The sequence below is a fragment of the Mesoplodon mirus genome (assembly GCF_964341445.2).
Source record: "Mesoplodon mirus genome assembly, chromosome: 3".
Lineage (NCBI taxonomy): Eukaryota > Metazoa > Chordata > Mammalia > Artiodactyla > Ziphiidae > Mesoplodon > Mesoplodon mirus.
The window spans coordinates 53659108-53678671 of record NC_138978.1 but is presented as its reverse complement, the minus strand read 5'-3'; the positions used below and the strand labels follow the sequence as shown (position 1 = coordinate 53678671).

General features: G+C 41.9%; 1 protein-coding gene across 8 annotated transcripts in view; it reads right to left on the bottom strand.

The window, feature by feature from the left end:
• The window catches only part of FGGY (FGGY carbohydrate kinase domain containing), a 422773-nt gene extending 403856 nt beyond the window's left edge, over positions 1 to 18917 (bottom strand). For 6 of the 8 annotated variants that reach the window (XR_014293288.1, XM_082612667.1, XM_082612663.1 and 3 more), the window contains exon 1: positions 18835 to 18917. The gene's annotated coding sequence lies outside the window, so the exon portion shown is untranslated. Of the gene's footprint in view, positions 1 to 4451; positions 4503 to 18654; positions 18696 to 18834 lie in introns of those variants that run through there. The other 2 variants (XM_082612666.1, XM_082612665.1) reach the window with 2 other exon arrangements.
• Between the last annotated feature and the right edge of the window lie 647 nt (positions 18918 to 19564).

Sequence of the window (19564 nt, the reverse complement as noted above, 5' to 3'; positions counted from 1 at the left end):
CACTGCGGCTCTGAGTCCCTCTGGTCAGATTAGCCCCCATGACACAGACATCTCACAGAGGCTTTCATTTTCCAGATTGGCCTTTTAAAGAATAAGAACAAGCCCCCAAGATACCCATGCTGGTGAACATGCTACAACTCCCCAGGTGAGCTCGGGGCGGCCTCAGCGCCCAGAGTCTAATTTCAACCGCAGCAGCGTTCTGCACCCTTCCACTTCAAAAAGGTAATGTTTCCTTGGCAAGGTCACACCTGGGAATTCTAAAATGAAGTCAGCCAGCAGATGTTCCATTCCAGCTTCCTGGATATTTATCCCAGTCAGAAACAGCTTCATTACAAGTGATAGCTCCTGACTTGATCACGAAGATTTCCCAAAGGTGTGTGGCCCCCTTTGGTTCACAGGCAGGTGTAGAGGCCAATGGGGAATCTGTAGTTAAGAACATGTGCTACCTCCGTCTGAGCTTCAGAGAACAACTCTCAGGCTCCAGCCTAAGTGCCTTCTCATCTCCTCGCCCGCCCGTATGACCAGTGGCACCAGTTTTCAAACCATGCATTCCTTCAGGCATCCAAAAGGGATATCTTTCCTTCAAGCCATTACTCGGAAGAATTGAAATAAAACAGATCAAAGCAGAGCTGCTCTGTTTGAAGCAAAGATCACCCTTGCCTGGCCCTCTACCCTCCCCCCAGCAATTGCTCTGCTGGGTCCTTCCTCAGGACTCAGGATGGCTGAAAAACCACTGGCTGAGGCCCTCTGCATGGCATCCCAGGCCCTCCAGGAGCTGCCCTCTGCCTGCTGTCCAGCCACATCCACCTCAGTCCTGCCCATTCTCACACCAAGCTCCAGACATCCTGAACCCCTCGTAGGACCGCAGGTGTACCGTACTGCTACAGGACTGTCTCCCCTCGTGCTTCTCTTCCCTTGCTACCTCCTTCCTCTCTTGTGTACCTGCTGACTTCCATTTCAAGATCCAGCTAAACCACCACCTCTTCAGGAAAGCCTGCCTTGCCTCTCTCCATGCCCTGCGGCCACCAGAGTACTGTGTCCCTACTTTCTTTGCAAACTTTTTGAAGACCACTCTGACTGTGAATTTTTTGTTTCTGTGTCCGTCTCCCTTACTGGCCTGAACCTGAAGAAAGGAACTGATTGGTTTCTGGATCCCCAGCTCCTACAGTTTCTATATCCCCAAACCAGTACAGTGTCTGGTACATAACTGGTTTTCAATAAATGTTTACGGAATGAACACCTAAATCAGTGAATTCACAGAAAACAAGGATCAACAGGCTCGTGCTTTAATGCTTTAATAGTTTGGATTCCTAGGTTTGTACTTATCTGCACTAGTGTTTTTCCTTGATTCTAATCTCTGTATGCTTCATCCATCCAATTAACAAATATTTATTGGATGCTTACAACTACATTTTATTAATTCGAAGACACTCATTTTTTTCACATTTAGCTTCTTCAAAATTAGTGACTCGGCAATCAATGGCATTTACAAATAATCAGTAGCATGTTCTTTCCTTCTTAGTGGTATATGAAATAATGATGCATCTTTCAATCAATGACTGATATTCAAAGAAATGCAGATTGTGCCAGGCACCAGGCACCCTGCTAAGAGCTGAGGATACAGTGAAGGACAAAATAGGACAGTGCCATGGCTCAGATCTTCCTCGGTTTCTTTATCTGCAAAGAGGAGGAAGTCTGACCGGGCTCACTGTTCCATCTCCCCGAACTGACCACATACACATCCTCTTGCTGTACTCAGGGTTCCTTCTCTTAGCTTCCCCCTGTCACCACTTGGAAGGGCCCAGGGATGCTGCTCCCCAATACGGATCCTGACAAGCCAACAACTCTCTATCCTTGGCTAGAACTTTCCAAGATTATTCTAAACACTGGAGGGAGAAACAAGGGGAAAACCACAGGAAATGAAGAATCTATACAAACATTCTGGATTACACAGACCTGGCCAGCCATCATCCAGGCTTCTCTGTACTCCTGCCAGCGCCAGTGACAAAAGAGTCCCCCAGGGGGCTGGCCCAGCTCCTCAGGCCTGGCTCCCTCACTTTTGACTGTCTTCCTCTACAAGGAATTCCTCATCTTACCACCCACTACCCAGACTTCCTGATTTACTTCCAATAAAATCCAAAGAGGCAGATTTCCACTCTGCAGCTGACTCAGGGCTTCCCCAGCTCTGGGTTTTGGACCCATCTCTTGGCTAAACAGGAAAGAGCCCATCCTTTGGGAGAACCACTACCCCCCCCGCCCCCCCCACACTTGTATGGAGAGTGGAGCTTTGCCATTAGACATTAACTCCAGTGCTGCCTGGACCACAGCTGTATCCCCAGTGCCAGCCCAGTGCCTGGCACATAGCACGAATTCACCAAGTCTCTGAGACTCAGTGGACACCTTTAAAACCTATCTTTAGGGAAATAATAAAAGGTACAAATTTACTATGTATCCGATGCTTTGCTAAGCAGCTTGCTTACATTCTTAATCCACTTTTTATCCTGACATCGACCCCTGAAGATAATTACTGTTATCATCCCCATTTTACTGATGAGGAAAATGAGTCCTAGACTAGTTAATAACTTGCTCCAGTATGTCATATAACTCGCAAGTGATGGAGTTGAGAGCAATCTCATTCCCTCTGGCTCTCAAATCCCTAACCATTCTCAGGATGATATACTGCCTGATACCCTCCATTTAGTAAATGCCCATCTGCCAAGGGTTCTGCTAGGTATTCCTGCCTACTCTGTCTACAACTGGCTAACTCAGAACTCAGGCTGCCCACCTTCAGAGACTGACCCTTCCTCAACACCAGGTGTCCTCTCTCTGGCAAACTACCCGTTTCTAGACCATTTAACTGAGACATCAGTTGGGAAGAGTCAAACCCATGGGAACAAGGGCATCTTACCCTCCCTGCACTGTTTGCACAGACCTCCCAGTTCATGTTTTTGTAAGAAATAGATCCTAATTAAATATTTCAAGTTCACCATGCTTCCCATTACTATAGTTTTAAGTGATCTCTTTATGATTGTTTCCACACCTGGACCCTGAAAGAAGGGAAACAAAGAAGTTCAAGCCCTTAGGCAGCTTCCCTGAAACTCAACCCTGTGAGTTATAAAAACTCTGCTAGAGGAGTTTCTGCAACTCAGATTCCTTGTCTCCCCTTTCTGTGCCCTTTGTTCCTGGGTCATAGGTACTCTCTGCTGTGTCCTAGACTCCAAACTGTATTCCAGTCCCTCTTGGCCTCAAGAAATAAAGTAAATGCAAAATGGAAAACATGATTCCCTTTTCCAATTTGTTTTTTTTAAAAAAGGATTAGGATCCTCCCGCACACCTGGCACTTTTATACATTTGTTCATTATCTTCTGACTGAAACCCAGTCAAGCTGGTAACCCTATCACCATTTTATACCTTGGTGGGATGGGGAAATTTGCCCTGAGTACCACAAACAGTAAACAACAGCAGCACCTGCATTTGAACCCTGGCCTCTTAAGGCAGGTTTAGGGTTCTTTCTACACACCAACCTAAAAGTGAAAACCAAATCCTTCAAAAACCTCTTCAGTATCAATATCAACAACAAAGGCAGCAGCAACTAGCATTTATTAAGCTCTGCTCTGCAAACTGCCCACCTGATCTTGTGATTTCACTTCACCTTTGTAACAAGCCCGTGTGGCTGGCACGATGAGCCCCTTTTCCAGTTTAGGGGATTGAGGTTCTCAGCAATAAAGCTATTTAACGTCATAGAGCACAAAACCAGAGGAGCTGGGACTCCAGGCCAGGACGGTATGGCTCCAGAGCCCAATGGATGAATGATGAGAGTCAGAACATTAGTTCCAGTTCATTCATTTCAGTCAAAGATAAATTCTCTAAAAAGAAAAACAACTAATAGGGAATATAGGGAGGCTGGTCAGACAGAGAAATAAGGACATAGATTGTGAAGGCTAAGAGAAAGAAAAGCTACAGGGAGAAATTCAAGCTGGCTGCACACACGTCCCGAGCCTTACCTAACTTTTCAGTCTACAGGAGGCTCCGAAGGGCAGAAACAGCCTCCCAGCCAAGTCCCCAGCGCAGACTGGAGTGGCTTTTAGCCCCTGTTCACGATCAAAAGACTGCTCTTATGATAAATATTTATGCGATTCATTAAATAATAGCCTTTACAAATATTATTAGAAATGTGCCACAGAAAACCACAGGCTTCATGGCTGATTCTTTAACAAACATGCAAGCTGCTCAAAGGCAGCATGAGAAAAGGAAAGAGGGTCACAGACACGGGAGGCTGTTCTCTGCACAACTATGCCAGAGATTCTAAGGGGTCATGCTCAAACACCAGTGCTGAAAACCAACCTTTGGGGATTGTTCTCTTGTATTTTCCTCCTTCTCTTCCCCTAAGTGATCAAAGACCAGTAACATTGTTTCTTAAGACTACAAGGCTACAAAGTGGATGAGCTTACCTGCAGTCCTATTTCTTAAAGGGCTACTCCTCCAGGACTGACTTGGAAACAGTGTCTGCAAATACAGCGTCCCAGGGACCTGGGAGGGAGCTCAATATCCTCTCTTGACTTTGATCTTTGGTCTTGGCTGGGAGCTCAAGTACACGAGACCCACACAATTTTTTTTTTTTTTTTTTTTTAGTTATATTGCAATCAGGGGGTTGGGAGGTTTGGGAGGAAAAAGATAAGCAGTGAGTACACTGGTCAACTTTGGTCACTGGTCAACTTTAGTCTCCTTGACAGAAGGAACTAAATACCACTTTAAACAACGTGCACATGCTCTAAGATGGAGAGAAAGTTCGGGATGGGAAGGAAAGCGCTAATCTGTCAATAATATCTGGTTCTCCACTGGCTTTACCAAAAATACACATGGGAGAAAATGTACAGCTTCTTGACAGGTACTTCTCTGAAAGTGAAAGGCTGTCTCCTGCAGCTCCAATCTCACTGTATTCTTTGAACAATTAACTAGGATTCTATAACTGAAGTGCCCAGCACAGTGCCTGATATATGGTACATGCTCAGTAAACGGCAGCAACTATTAGGACTATTAACATGTGCCCACCTTCCCTTTTCACCATCAAATCACCTCTGGACATCTGCAATTACTTAATATGCATGATCTATACCTAGGTATTCTCACCATGTCTAACAGCTCAAATTCCAGTAAACAAATGTTAAGTGCTTTTTCTGTGCCAGGATACTAGGAATAGGAAGCTGAAAAATACATCATTTCTGATTTTAAAGAGCTGACAATTTAATGTAAGAAGCTGATTTTTGAAAGTCAAATGGTGATGCCTCAAGTTATGCCTTGTTGATGTACTTCAATCTCAACCTAATGCACCTGGTAATATTACACATGGCAGTAAGGTGGCTCCAGATTGCCATCAGAATCTTAGCTATATTCTTGAAGCCAAGCATCTTATTCCAACTCCACCTTTCTCTGCAGAATACAGAGACGTTAGTTGGTAAAAAGAAGTACCAGTTTATTGTTTTCATCACCATTCCAATCATTGGATCAGAAACCCAGTATTTTTCAGGATGTTGAGGATCTTCATGCTTTGGACTGAGCCCTTTTTTTTTTTTTTTTTTTTTTTTTTTGCGGTACGCGGGCCTCTCACCGCTGTGGCCTCTCCCGCTGCGGAGCACAGGCTCCGGACGCGCAGGCTCAGCGGCCATGGCTCACGGGCCCAGCTGCTCCGCGGCATGTGGGATCTTCCCGGACCGGGGCACGAACCCATGTCCCCTGCACCGGCAGGCGGACTCTCAACCACTACGTCACCAGGGAAGCCCTGAGCCCATTTTTTAAAGACAAATACGAGGTGACTGGAGGAGGGATATGGTATTAAATCAGACAGAAGAACGGCTGGCTGTCCTTTTAAATTCAAAGATGGAGTCCAACAGGCAGAAAAGGCAAAACTCACCAAATCCTCATGCCTGCCTCACAATGTGGCAGCCACAGGGATCAACTCTGAGGCAGTCCTGGATGGTGGCCAAAACCCACCACCCTCCAAGAGCCACACAGGCAACAGCACAACAGCTGACACAAAGAAAACACAAACCCCAACCATGCTGAGGCTAAATGCACAGTATAGGCCCTAACAAAATCATGGATGGAAAATCTGACGCATCAAATGACATCCCCAAACTCCAACAACAAACATCGCCTCAAAGCAAATTAAACTTTGAGTCTCCCATGTCCTCTTCCATAAAACCTTGCTTACGCTCTCTTCTCTTCAATACTTGTGAGCCAATAAAGCAGCTCCTGACTTGTTAAAATGCCTTCCAAGCCCTTTAATAGCCCTACCAAGCTATTCTCTTTGCAGAGAAAGGGAGAGGGTGGCCCACATTTATGACACCCACCCTTCCCCCATTTACAGGGGAGGACACTCAAATCCTGAGAGGAGCGATACCCGGCGGATGGTCACGACGCCTAGAGAGGAAGAAGGCTGTACTCAAATTCAGGTTTGTCTAAGCCAGAGCAGAACTCTTATCCATCCCTGAAATGACTTGGCTTTCCTTCCCTAACCAAGCTGCTTTCATCCTGGACACACTCAGAACACAATTACAAGTCAGTTCATCCTGTGAAAACTTCTCAGACACTCAACCATCAGAAACGCCCCGTCCATGCTCTGATTAATAACAACCACCTATGTCACTATAAATGCTACTGTGAGAAACATTAGATATTAACTGAGAATGTTCTGCCCCCTACTTCCTTCTACCTGGAGACAAGCACAGCGTGTGTCATGCAGTAATAGGGGAATTCCTGGGCTGTGAGGGAGGGAGAAATTATTAATGCATAAAATAGTCAAATACCTTTTGAAATAAGAAGCCTCTAAAAACTCTCCATCCCTGGAGAGTTCTAGAAGCACCATCAGCAAGCCTCTCTTGTGTGTAAAGCACTGCACCCCTTCCCAGGTCAATCATCCTCCTTGACCCAGAGCCCCATTCCCGCAGACACATGCATGGAGGGGAGAAGAAAGATGGGGTCTGTCTTTCACAAACCCAATGCACAGCCTGAGTTCACTAAAAGCCAAAGCCTGAATCTGATGGCCTCTTACTCTCATGCCAGGACCCTGAAAGCAGAAAAGTGGCAGAACAGACACAGAGAGAGCCGGGGCTGGTGTCCTGATTCTAAATGCAAAGTTATTATAGTTTAACCCCATAAGCCAATTACAAAGCTATGCACATAACAGGGAAAATTACAGGCAAACTTAGTGATTTTTTATTGTTAAGTGGACTCTTCTTTGTAATACATGAATTCCTACCTCTCTTGGAGTCTGAACAATTTGTTAAATATATATGTAGTTTCTCTCCCTCTGTCACTTTCTTCTCCAAGAGGCTGCTGTTGATTTGTCGACATAATTAACTATAAAATGATACTCTACAGAACTAATCAGACCTTCAAAGCAATGTCATTATCATTAGCATACTGGCCCAAATCCACAGCTTTTCACAGAAAGTCACTCAAATAAAAACAACAGAAGAGCCCACCAACCTTGATGACTGCTGTCAGATGTCGCTAAATTCAGGAAGGGCTCGGGGCAGTACAGTATCAGGTAGAGCAACAAAATCCAGTCCCTGCACCATCTTGCAAAACTCCTCCCTTGAAGACAGCGCCCAGCCTGAGGCTGGCTGAGGCCTCTGGTCTAGTCTTGTGTTTACCTGTTTATCAAGAATGGCCAGGTGGCTTCAAGGCCCAGGGTGAAAGGCCTAAAGAATGAGTTACTGGAAGATTATTGGGCAGCTTGCCCCTCCAGAAGCACGCCCTGTTAAGATTGCCAAGAGCTACACCGTAAGCTTAAACACCAGCAGTACTGCCTCTGCCCAGAGTAAGGCCCAAGTTCTTTCTTTGGCCCACAAGGCCCTCAGAGCTACGGCTCTGCCTAAGCCTCTCACCTTACCTCCCTGCCCCCTCCCTGACTGCAACCCCTGAGGCTCCAACCCTACAAAGCTACTAGCAATCCCTCAAATGAAGGTTTGGTGCCTCTGTTCATACTGTTCTCTCCTCCTTGGGATGCAGGAAATAAAAACTTGCAGTTCATAGAAAAAGACATACAATGCATACATGTCAACCTTTAGCCTCACAAATAATGGAGGGAAATGCAAATCAAAACAATACTGATATATAATCGTACACCTTAAAAAATGGGCAGAAAATGAAAATGCTAGTACCCATCTTTGGCAAGAGTTTGGGGAAAAAGGCAGTTTCAGACACTTTTAGCGGGAGAATAATTGGTTCAACCTCCTTTCTGTTTTCAAAATCTACCCTTTTACCCAAGAGTTGAACTTCTAAGAATTTAAGATGGGCCCATCTAAAAGATGTATACAAAAATGTCCATTTCAACTTTTTTTTTTTTAAAGGCAAGGGCACACTCACAAAAACCCTGGAAACAAATTCAATATTTATAGGGGAATTGCTAAAACGGATACAGAAGCAGCTGTTAAAAACAATGAAAAGCTAAAGAAAAGTGCTAACTATATGTTATTAAGTTAAAAAGCAAGTTCTTAGACACCACAGTATGAACGCATTTGTATTAACTCTGTAAAGAGGAAAAGCAACAGTGGTTCTCAAACTGTGATCTCCAGAGAAGCAGCAACAGCATCACCAGGGAACATGTTAGAAATGCAAATTCTCAGGCTCCAGCCCAGATCTACTGATTCAGAAACTCCGGGGAGTGCGGCTCACATCTGTCAGGCTACCCTGACAGATGCTAAAGTTTGAGAACCACTGTATTGTATAAGGACCTAACATACAAAACTTCAGGAAGAATATGCAAAAGCCTGCTTACTGCAGTGACATCTAGGGAAAAGAAATGCGGTGAAAGCTTGAAGGGCAATTTTTAACTTCCCCTCTGTGCTGTCTGAATGTTCACAACACGCAGCTAGTACGATAATAATAAGAAAGATCCTCGTACTGAGTTGAATTCTGCTTTATATGGCTTCCACCCTCTAGTCCTCATTTTTATCCCATGGGATCAGCCAAACCACCTAACCTCCTTTGGGTGAGCTATCCCTTCAAACGTTTTAAGCTGACTCTCACGGCCTCCTGAGTTTTCTTTCCTCTTTGCTGTATACTTTTAGTTCCTATAACTGCCCCTCCATGCCGTGGCTTTTCCTAAAATAAAGAGGGGGGAAGAAGGGATACGGGGCACTTGGTACAGTTAACAAGAATGATCTTCAGATACCCATGTTCCCACATGATGCGGTGTGGAGATGAGGGAAGCTGGGCTAGTAGCCCACTGTGAGCACACAGCAGGTCTTCTCTACCTTGCTGGAGGCCCCCCAGATGCAACACATGTTGGGACAAACCAGTAGCCCATCCAGCCCAATACCCAATCTCAGACACTAACATCAGAACAACCTGTTCAGGAGAAAAGGGAAGGGGAGCTGGGGTGTCTTCACAAAGTGCCTTTGAAGGTGGGCTTTGAGGTAGCCCTCTTCAAATACCCTACTCTTCCTTTAATAGGTTCCTAGAAATTAGTGTTATCTATTAATATGTCCTGTCAATATGTATCTTCACATGAATCGCAATGTTTCTCAAACTCATATTTTGCGCCAACCCTCATCTTGGATCAACAGATTTTGTGTGAGCATTTATTCTCTTCCAGGACTGGTACTAGTGACTTAGTAGACAGTTTTGCTGATCCTCCCAACAACTTTGGAGGGTTCACAACCCAGAGATGGGGTCACTAAGGTTCTGTGCATTTAGGTCACTTGCCCAATGTCACAGAGTCAGTAAAAAACAGAGAGGGTCTTCAACCTTATGCTCTGTCCACTATGTCACATGATGATTTAAAACAGCCGAACAATAGCCACACTCTAATATCAAAGTTAGCCACATAATTCTACAATCCCAGAATATGGTAAACTACATTGAGTTTGGTGTATATAAATCATGCTTGATTTTATAATTTGCCTTCTCAACTTTCATCCCCCATGGCTGATCAGTAACTGAGTCCTTTCTTAATCTCTTCATCCCATGGCCAGTGTAGCAGAATTCAAGATACTCAGCTCTCAGCCTGGTCTGCAACAGATTTCAGTGTAACTCAGACCAAAATCCAGATTGCCCAAGGGACTGGCGACACATACATTTAGCATGAATGATTTCTACTTTATTTTTCCACTCTGCCTAAACCCAGCCCACACACAAAGCACCGCATATGTACCTGCTGTATGAATTCTGCTTCATTTTGTCATCCATGTTGTTAAGAACTTTCTAAATAACTTAAGTTGATGAAGGGGTTATAGGACCTCCAGGGTCCTATATAAATCCCTTCCTCACAACCTCAAATAGTCCCTTTTAAAATTTTCTTCAAAAATTCCAGTTGAGGACCTCCACTTCTAGCCAAGATGGAGTAACAGGCACCATATTTACCTTCCCACCTAAAATAACTAAAATAATGAATATAGGAAACAAAGGTTCTCAGGACACTGGACATCAGGCAAAAAACTACAGTAATCTCAAAGGGATGGGGAAAAAATTAGGTATCCTAAAACTGCTCAAGCTTAATGCCTGGGACAGAGGACACAGAAGAGGAAATCCATACCAAGCCCTGCAGTTCCCCGAATTGAGGAGCCAGAGCTAGAGGTCTAAGTAGAACAAGGAGGCTAGAACTCTTGGGGCAAAGTACAAGACAGGAGAGAGCTGCACAGGAGGATGTGCTCCTGAAGTATTCAGGAGAGTACCGATCACTGTACGTATGTGAGGAAACTATCTGAGCCAGAAGCACTCAAAAGGATCACAGAGAACAATCAGTGGATTTCACACAGGGCCATGAATAGTGCCTATTCATACCAGCCAGTGTGGAAAACCTCATAATTAACAGGGCATGGGGTAGAGTACACAGAAGGGTTTTACCTCAGCAGTGAAGAAGAATTAGCCCTACTCAACAAAGCTTAAAGCAAGACTCAAAAGGATAGAACTGTTTCCAAATAACTTACTCATGCCCCAAAACAAAGCTCAAGTGTATTTATAGAAATACAAAAATACCTAGCACTGAAAAAGGTAAAATACATAATGGCTGATATTCAACCAAAAATTACCAGGCATGCAAAGAAGCAGGAAAATACTACTAAAATGAGAAAAATCAATGGACACTGACCTAGAATTGACACATTTGATAGAACTAGTAGACACAGATATTAAAACAGCTATCATACCTAAATTTCATATGTTCAAAAAGGTAAAGGAAAGAGTGAACTTAAAAGTTCACACATGCAAGATTTCAAAAAAGACTCAAGTTGAAATTCTAGAAATGAAAACTAAAATGTTTGAGATGAAAAGTTAACTATATGAGATTAGATAACACAGAAGATTAGTAACCTTCAAGACAGAGTAATAGAAACTATCTAAAATATAACAGAGAAAAAAAGATTTTTAAAAAATAAACAGAGCATCAGTGAGCTGTGGAAAAATTTCAAGTGGCCTAATATATGTGAAATGGGAATACCTGAAAGAGAGAACAAAGAAGGGACCAGGAGAAATATATGAGACATAATGGACACAAATTTTCCAAATCTGATGAAAACTATAAACCCATATAATCAAGAATATCAATGAACCCCAAGCACAAGAAATATAAAGAAAACTAAACCAAGAAACATCATAATTAAATTGTTCAAAACCAATGATAAAGAGAAAAACTTAAAAGCAGTCAGGGTGGGGGGTGGCAGATTATGCAAAAAAGAAGAAAAAAACGTGAGAATGACAATGGATTTCTTATCAGAAATAATGCAAGCTATGAGACAGTAGAGTAAGATCTTTGAAGGACTAAAAGAAAAAAACTTTATATCTAGAATTCTTTACGCCATGAAAAAATCTTTCAAAACTAAAGCTGAAATAAAGACTTTATCAGACATACCAAAAATGACATAACAAAATTCACCACCAGCAGAACTGCACCACAAGAAGTGGGGAAAAATAATATCACATGGAAATCTGGATCCATAAAATGGAAGGAAGAGCATAAAGGTAACTATGTGTTACATATAAAGACTTCTAAAATTTTTTTGAATGTCTTAAAAAGACAGTTGCTTAAAACTAAAATAATAACCATGTATTGTGGAGTTTAAAACATATATGGAAGTAAACTATACAACATGAAATAGCAGTAGCAGAAAGGTTATGAGGCAAGAATTAGAAATACATTGTTATACGGTTTTATATTACATATGAAGTGGTATAGTACCACTTTAAAGTTCACTCTGATAAATTAAAGATGTACACTATAAACCTTAAAGCAACCACTAAAATAATATCTGAAAAAAGGATATGCCTAATTAGCCAATAAAGGGGGAAAAATGGAATTAAAAAACTTTATCTAAAAGAAGACAAAAAAAGAGAGAAAAGAGACCAAGAAACAGATGGAACAAATAGAAAAAAAAAAAAAAAGCAAGATGATATGTTTAAAACAAACCATATGAATTACATTATATATAGTCTAAACACCCTAATTAAAAAGCAGAGATTGTCAGGCCTTGCTTTGTTACCCAGTCTAACTATATGCTGCCTATAAGAAGCCCTAAATGTAAGGAGACAAATAGGTTAAAAAGCAGAAGGAAGAAAAAGATATACCATAAAAGAGCAATCAAAAGAAAGCTAAAGTTTGCTGTATTAATATAACACTAAGTAGATTTTAAAGCAAAAATATTATCAGGAATAATGATTAAGTAGCTATCAGAGCAAAACATATCATCAGAAATTATGAAATAATAAAGGGGATGATTCACCAAGATGACCTAAAAATCCTAAATATTAATGCACATAATAACAGAGCATCAGAATACATAAAGCAAAATCTGATAGAACTGCAAGGAGAAATGCATATGTCTACAATTATCATGAGAGAATTAAGTATGTCACTCAATAATTGGTAGAACAGATAGACAGAAAATCAGCAAGTATATAAAACATTAAGAGTAGTCAATGAAGCTGCCTAATTGACATGTAAAAAGCACTCTACCCAACAAGAGCAGACTACACATTCTTTTCAAGTGTATGCAGAACATTTACCAAGACAGACCACATTCTGAGCCATGATACAAGTCTCAAAAAGTTAAAAGGATTCAAGTAATACAAAGTACTCTCTGTGACTACAGTGGAATTAAAAGTCAATAATAGTTAGATATGTGGAACATCCTCAAATATTTGGAAACTGAATTAACACACTTCTATATAACCATAGGTCAAAAAGACATTCAAAACAACTAGAAAGTATATTCATTGAATGAAAATAAAAACAGCAAAAGTTGTGGGATGCAGCTGAAGCAATACTTAGAACTTTACAGCATCAAATGCCTATCTTAGAAAAGTTTCAAGTAAATGACCTTAATTTCTACCTTAATAAATTAGAAAGAAATGAGTAAGAGGAACCCAAAGTTAACAGAAGAAAGGAAATAATAAATTTTAGAGCATAAATCAATAAGTTAAAAAAGAAAAGGAAAACAATAAGGAAAATAAATGAAACCAAAAGCTGGCTCTTTGAAACAATCAATAATATTAATAAATTTCTGGCCAGAATGATCAAGAAAATAAAGAGAAAAGAGACAAATAACCAGTCTTAGGAATGAGATGAAATTACAACAGATTCTATAAATATTAAAACGATAAGGGGATATTATGAGCAACTTAGATGATATGTACAAATTCCTTGAAATACACAAACTATCAAACTTCACTCAAGGAGAAAGAGATAATCTGAATAGTCCTATATTATTAAATCAGTTGACTTCTTCTCCCCCATAAAAAAACTCCAAGCCCAAATGGCTTCACTGATGAATTCTACTAGATATTTAAGAAAAGAAATAATGGCAATTCTACACAAATTCTTACAGAAAACTTAAAATAAGGAAATACTTTCCTGTTTATTCTATGAGGCCAGAATTATCTTGATAACAAAACTTAAAATACAAGGAAAGAAACTATATCAATACCCATCATTAACACAGATGCAAATATTCTTAAAATTTTAGCAAATAGAACAGAATCCAACAAAATATAAAAAGGATAATATAGGTCCTGGCCACATGGGATTTATCTCAGGAATACAAAGTTAATTTAACATTCCCCCCCAAAAAAATGAATGTAATTAATCATATTAAGAGTCTTTGAAAAATGATGATCGCGTTACAGAAAAAAGCAACTGACAAAATACAATACCCATTCTTCATTTAAAAAAAAAAAAAGAAAAAACCCTTTCAGCAAAGATGGAATAGAATGGAACTTCCTAAACCTGATAAAGAGCTTCTACAAAAAATATATAACTAACATCATAAATCATAATGGTGAAGATATGAATGTTTTTCCCTAAGCTCAGGAACAAGGCAAGACATTTGATCTCATCACTTCTACACAACACTGAGTGGAGATTCTAGCCAGCACACTACAGCAAGAAAAATAAAAGACATCCTCATTGAAAGAAAGAAGTAAAACTGTCTTTATTCACAGATAACATGATCACATAAAGAATCTGATGGTACCCACAAAAAAGCTATTAGAACTAATAAGTCAGTTAGCAAGATGGCAGGATACATGATCAATATACAAGTAGTAACAAACAACTGAAAGTTGAAATCTAAGAAGACAATACTGTTTACAATAGCATCAAAAAATGTGAAATACCTACAGATAACCTGACAAAGACCCATCTACTGAAAGCTAAAAAACACTGCTGAGAGAAATTAAGGAAGACCTAAATAAATGAACAGATATACTGTGTCCATGGGTCAGAAAACTTAATATTTAATAAGTCAATTCTCTCCCCAAATTAATGTATAAATTAAATGAAGTTCCAATGCAAATCTAAACAGGCCTTTATTTTGAATCTGACAAAATGACTGTAAAATTGATATGGAAATGTAACAGATGCAGAATAACCAATATAACTTTTAAAAAGAACAAAGTTGAAGGACTTATACTACCTGACTTTAATACTTATTACAAAGCTATAGTCATCAAAACTAAGTGGTCGGGCCTCCCTGGTGGCGCGGTGGTTGGGAGTCCGCCTGCCGATGCAGGGGATGCGGGTTCGTGCCCCGGTCTGGGAGGGTCCCATGTGCCGCGGAGCGGCTGGGCCCGTGAGCCGTGGCCGCTGGGCCTGCGCGTCCGGAGCCTGTGCTCCGCAGCGGGGGAGGCCACAGCAGTGAGAGGCCCGCATACCGCAAAAAAAAAAAAAAAAAAAAAAAAAAAACTAAGTGGTACTAGCATTAAAACAGACAAAGAAATCAATGGAACAAAATAAAATATCCAAAAATGGGCCCACATATACACATGGTAAATTGATTCTGATCAAAGGTACAAAGACAATTCAATGGAGAAAGGATAGATTTTTTAGCAAATGGTACTGGAACAACTGATGCCATATGAAAAAAATAAACTTTGTCCACATCTGCTCCTACAGGTTAACATGAAATGGATCCCGGATTTAATGTAAAATAAAAAACAATAAAGCTTCTTAAAAGAAAAATAGGAGAAAATATTTGAGATCTCAGGCTAGGCATGATTTCTAAGATACCAAAACCATGATCCATAAAGGAATAAATTGATAAAATAGACATTATCAAAATTACAAATTGATAAATTAGACTTCAGCAAAATTAAGAACTCTGCTTTTCAAAAGACACTGATAAGAAAATGAAAATATAAGCCACGAAATGGGATAAAATATTTGCAAATCACAGCTGTGATAAAGAACTTATTAATGAGAATACATATAAAAACCTCTTGGGCTTCCCTGGTGGCACAGTGGTTGAGAGTCCGCCTGCCGATGCAGGGGACACGGGTTTGTGCCCCGGTCCGGGAAGATCTCACATGCCGGGGAGCAGCTAGGCCCGTGAGCCACGGCCGCTGAGCCTGCGCGTCAGGAGCCTGTACTCCGCAACGGGAGAGGCCACAACAGTGAGAGGCCTGCGTACCGCAAAAAAAAAAAAAAAAAAAAAAAAAAAAAAAAACTCTTGAAAGTCAATAAGGAAGCAAACAGCCCATTTTTAAAAAGTGGACAAAACAAATAAACACTTCAGCCAAGAAGATATATGAAATATATACAGGGAAATAAGCAACATGATAAGAAGTTTGAAATTATTAGTCATTAGGGAAGTGCACAATAGAACCCCATGAGAGGATTCCACATTATTAGAATAGCTAAAATTTAAAAGAGTGATCACACCAGTTGGAGCAACTGGAATCACTGTGAAATACAGTTTGGCTGTTTCTTAACAAGTTAAATATACACCTACCACGTGAACTAGCCGTTCCACTTTTAAGTATTTAACTAATAGAAATGAAGGCCGTACAAAGACATTTATACAAATATGGATACCAGCTTTATTTGTAGTAGCCAAAAAGCAGCAAATAATCCAAATGTCCATCAACGGGTTAGTGGATAAACTAAATATGGTATAGTTGTACTCAGGAAAAAAAAAAAAAAACTATGTATGCACACATAACCTGGATAAACTCAAGAGGATTATGCTAAAGGAAAAGGCACCACACACAAAAGATACATATTGTATGACCCCACAGATAAAATCCTAAAAGAGTTTAGTGACAGAAACAACTCACTGGTTCTTGGAGGGATTAGAACGGGGTATGAGCAATCTTTGGGGATATTAGAAATGTTCTTTATCTTGATTGTAATGATGGTTTCATGGATAAATACGCACGCTGAAACTTCTCAAATTAGACACTTTATATATGTACAGTTTACTGTATGTCACGTATACCTCAATAAAGCTGTTGAAAAATATCCTAGTGGGGAATGCCTTTTCTTTCCTGCGGTACCTTGACTGCTACATCCTTTCTTCATCCCCTACATTCAATCAGTAATTAATTCCTAACCATTCTATTCTAATCTCTCTCCTCTAGTCACATAGCTACTACACTAACCCATCTCTCACCTGCATTATAATAGCCTCTCTCTAGTCTTCACCACTCCAATTCATTCTCCACCCTGCAGCCAGAATTAACTTTCTAAAACACAAATCTGACAGTGTCACTTCAATAGCTGCTGCTTGCTCTGGAGATGCATTTCAAACTCCCTTAAACTGATTCACCTGACCTTCCCTGATCTGGGCTTTTCACTCTCCTGAACCTCCTTTCTGGTGATTTCCCCTTGCCAGACTACACAGAAGTAGACTGGATGAAAGCTTGAAAGCAAAGACCAAGTCTTGTTCATCCTTGCTTTCCCAGAGCCTACCACAATGCCAGGCCAAGAACACATTCCCAAATTAGTGAACAAACAAATGAACACAAGAGCTGGTTTGGATGACCGCCTCTTACATCAGCTGGGTTGACTCTAAATTCCACCTTATAAAAATATGGGCAGGTAAGAGGTTGAATAATCTCTGTAGTACATTCTGGTAAAATAATTATTTCAAATACTTTGGGTGGGGGGGGGGTGGTCCCACTCTGGCTGTGAGCTTAAGGGCAAGATTCACTACCTCAAACTGTTTTCAGAACCAGCTGGTAATTGACTGTGATTTGAACCAAGTGAAAGGTTAGGGAAAGAGAACCAGATTCCAGGAAAAGACAAGGCCCACAGTAAAAATTAACACAGCCTGGAAGAAGGCTCAGTCTCCTCCCAGTAAACTTCTTAATTTCAACCAGAAAGACACAGATCTCCACCCTCTGGGTTATTCCTTTCTCCCAATACACATATTTTGACTTCCAAATCCAGCAGGGAGGCTCCCAACCTCCCTCCCCCTCAAAATCAATCTCCAGGCCCTTCTCACCCTCTCTGTTCCCTCAATCATCCTTAATAAGAGTTCTCTGAGCCTCCCACCAGGAGGCCCTCCTCAGCTGGCTCCCTCCAAAAGCCAGGCCAGTGGCCACCAAGTCAAAAGCCAACCACAGGACCTCATTAACAGGACATTCCCAGAAGACCAGGAGGCAGTCAAAAGGCTGGAAGACCCAGCTGGCAACTTAAAAAGTACAATTTCAGGATATACAGTCGGTGGATCATAGGAAAGAGGAGAAAAGCAAGCAAAACAAAACAAAGCAGAATTCTACCATCTATATACCAGCTACAAACTAAGAGAAGGCTTGCCTTCTTTCTTACTGATTTGTAGTTCAAAAGCATAATCACTTTCTCCCTCCTGATATCCTATTTTAAAAAGTAACCTAATAATGACTGCTCTTCCCTATCTTGGAACTGACTTGACTCTTTAATTTAGAGACGAAATTAGTTAAGACATGAGAAGTGCTTTAGTGGAAAATAGCCAATGATTAGGGAAATTCACCATTTTGCATCTTGTTCATCTTAAAAGGAAAGGACATTAATAAAAATAGAAAGATACTCCTAGGCCTTTCCTACCCAGGATAACTGTAGCCAAAGAGCATTATACCATCTAAACTAAATTGCACCTCAAACATTACCACAAGCTGCTGAAAGCTACAAGCAGCACTGGCCTTAAAATGCCTTAGGTAGCCAGATTGTAATTAAAAGGTTCAAAAATGCCTGGGGAAATGTCCTAAAATACGGTGGGAAGGGGGGAGAGAGAAAATTAACATAGTTAACTGGATAGTGATGGCAGGGGACCCCAGGTTCCAGACATCTCCTAAGCAGCGCTGGGGATGCAGTAAAGGCCCATCCTTCTCTTGAGTGGCCGTACGCCTCACCCAGGAGTGGACACAGGGGATTCAACAACGTCTCGGGGGCCAACGCACCGCTGGCGTTGGCGTTAAGACTCAGGCGGCCAGAGGAGGAAGAGGAGGCAGCGACGGCGGGAAAGGGGAGGGAAGCTTGGGCCCGGGTGCGCTCTCGAGTTGGAGAACGTGCGCGCTGCGAGCCTGAGCTTTTGCTAAAGCCCCTGATACACACGTGGGACTGAGAGGAGGGTCACTTACTTGTCCAATCTGAAATTACATTTTAGCTAGCGGGGCCCTGCCGAAAACCGCGCGGAGCCGCACCAAAGTCTCGGTTGGGCGGTCCGACCCGCCCTCCGCGCGGCCCCGCCCCTGCCGGCCAAAGCCCCTGTAAAGCTCGCCCCGATTGGCCCTTTGAACGGGGCCCGGGATTGGCCTGCGCCTGCGCCCTGCCGTGGTCTTCTGCGGCGCTCGCCTGTCGGTTGGAGTGGAATGCATCCTCTTCTCGTTTCTTCCCGCCTCCCCGAGCTTTTTTTTTTTTTTTTTTTTTTTTTCGGTACGCGGGCCTCTCACTGTTGTGGCCTCTCCCGTTGCGGAGCACAGGCTCCGGACGCACAGGCTCAGCGGCCATGGGTCACGGGCCTAGCCGTTCCGCGGCATGTGGGATCTTCCCGGACCGGGGCATGAACCCGTATCCCTGGCATCGGCAGGCGGACTCTCAACCACTGCGCCACCAGGGAAGCCCCTTCTCGAGCTTTTAAAGGCCTGAAGTGGGCTATGTCCTCTCAGGCCGAGAGTTTCCTCCTCTGGGGGCTCTTCTCGCAGAACTCACGCACGCAAACTCCCCTCAGCCGCTGGTGGGTACGTGTCCAACGTGTATCCTGTAACTTCGCTTCTCAGCCATGCACTGAACAGCAAGACTCTTGCAGACAGGTGTTAAAATAAAGAAATTAATAATAATAATATTTATTGAATGCTTACTTTGCGTGAG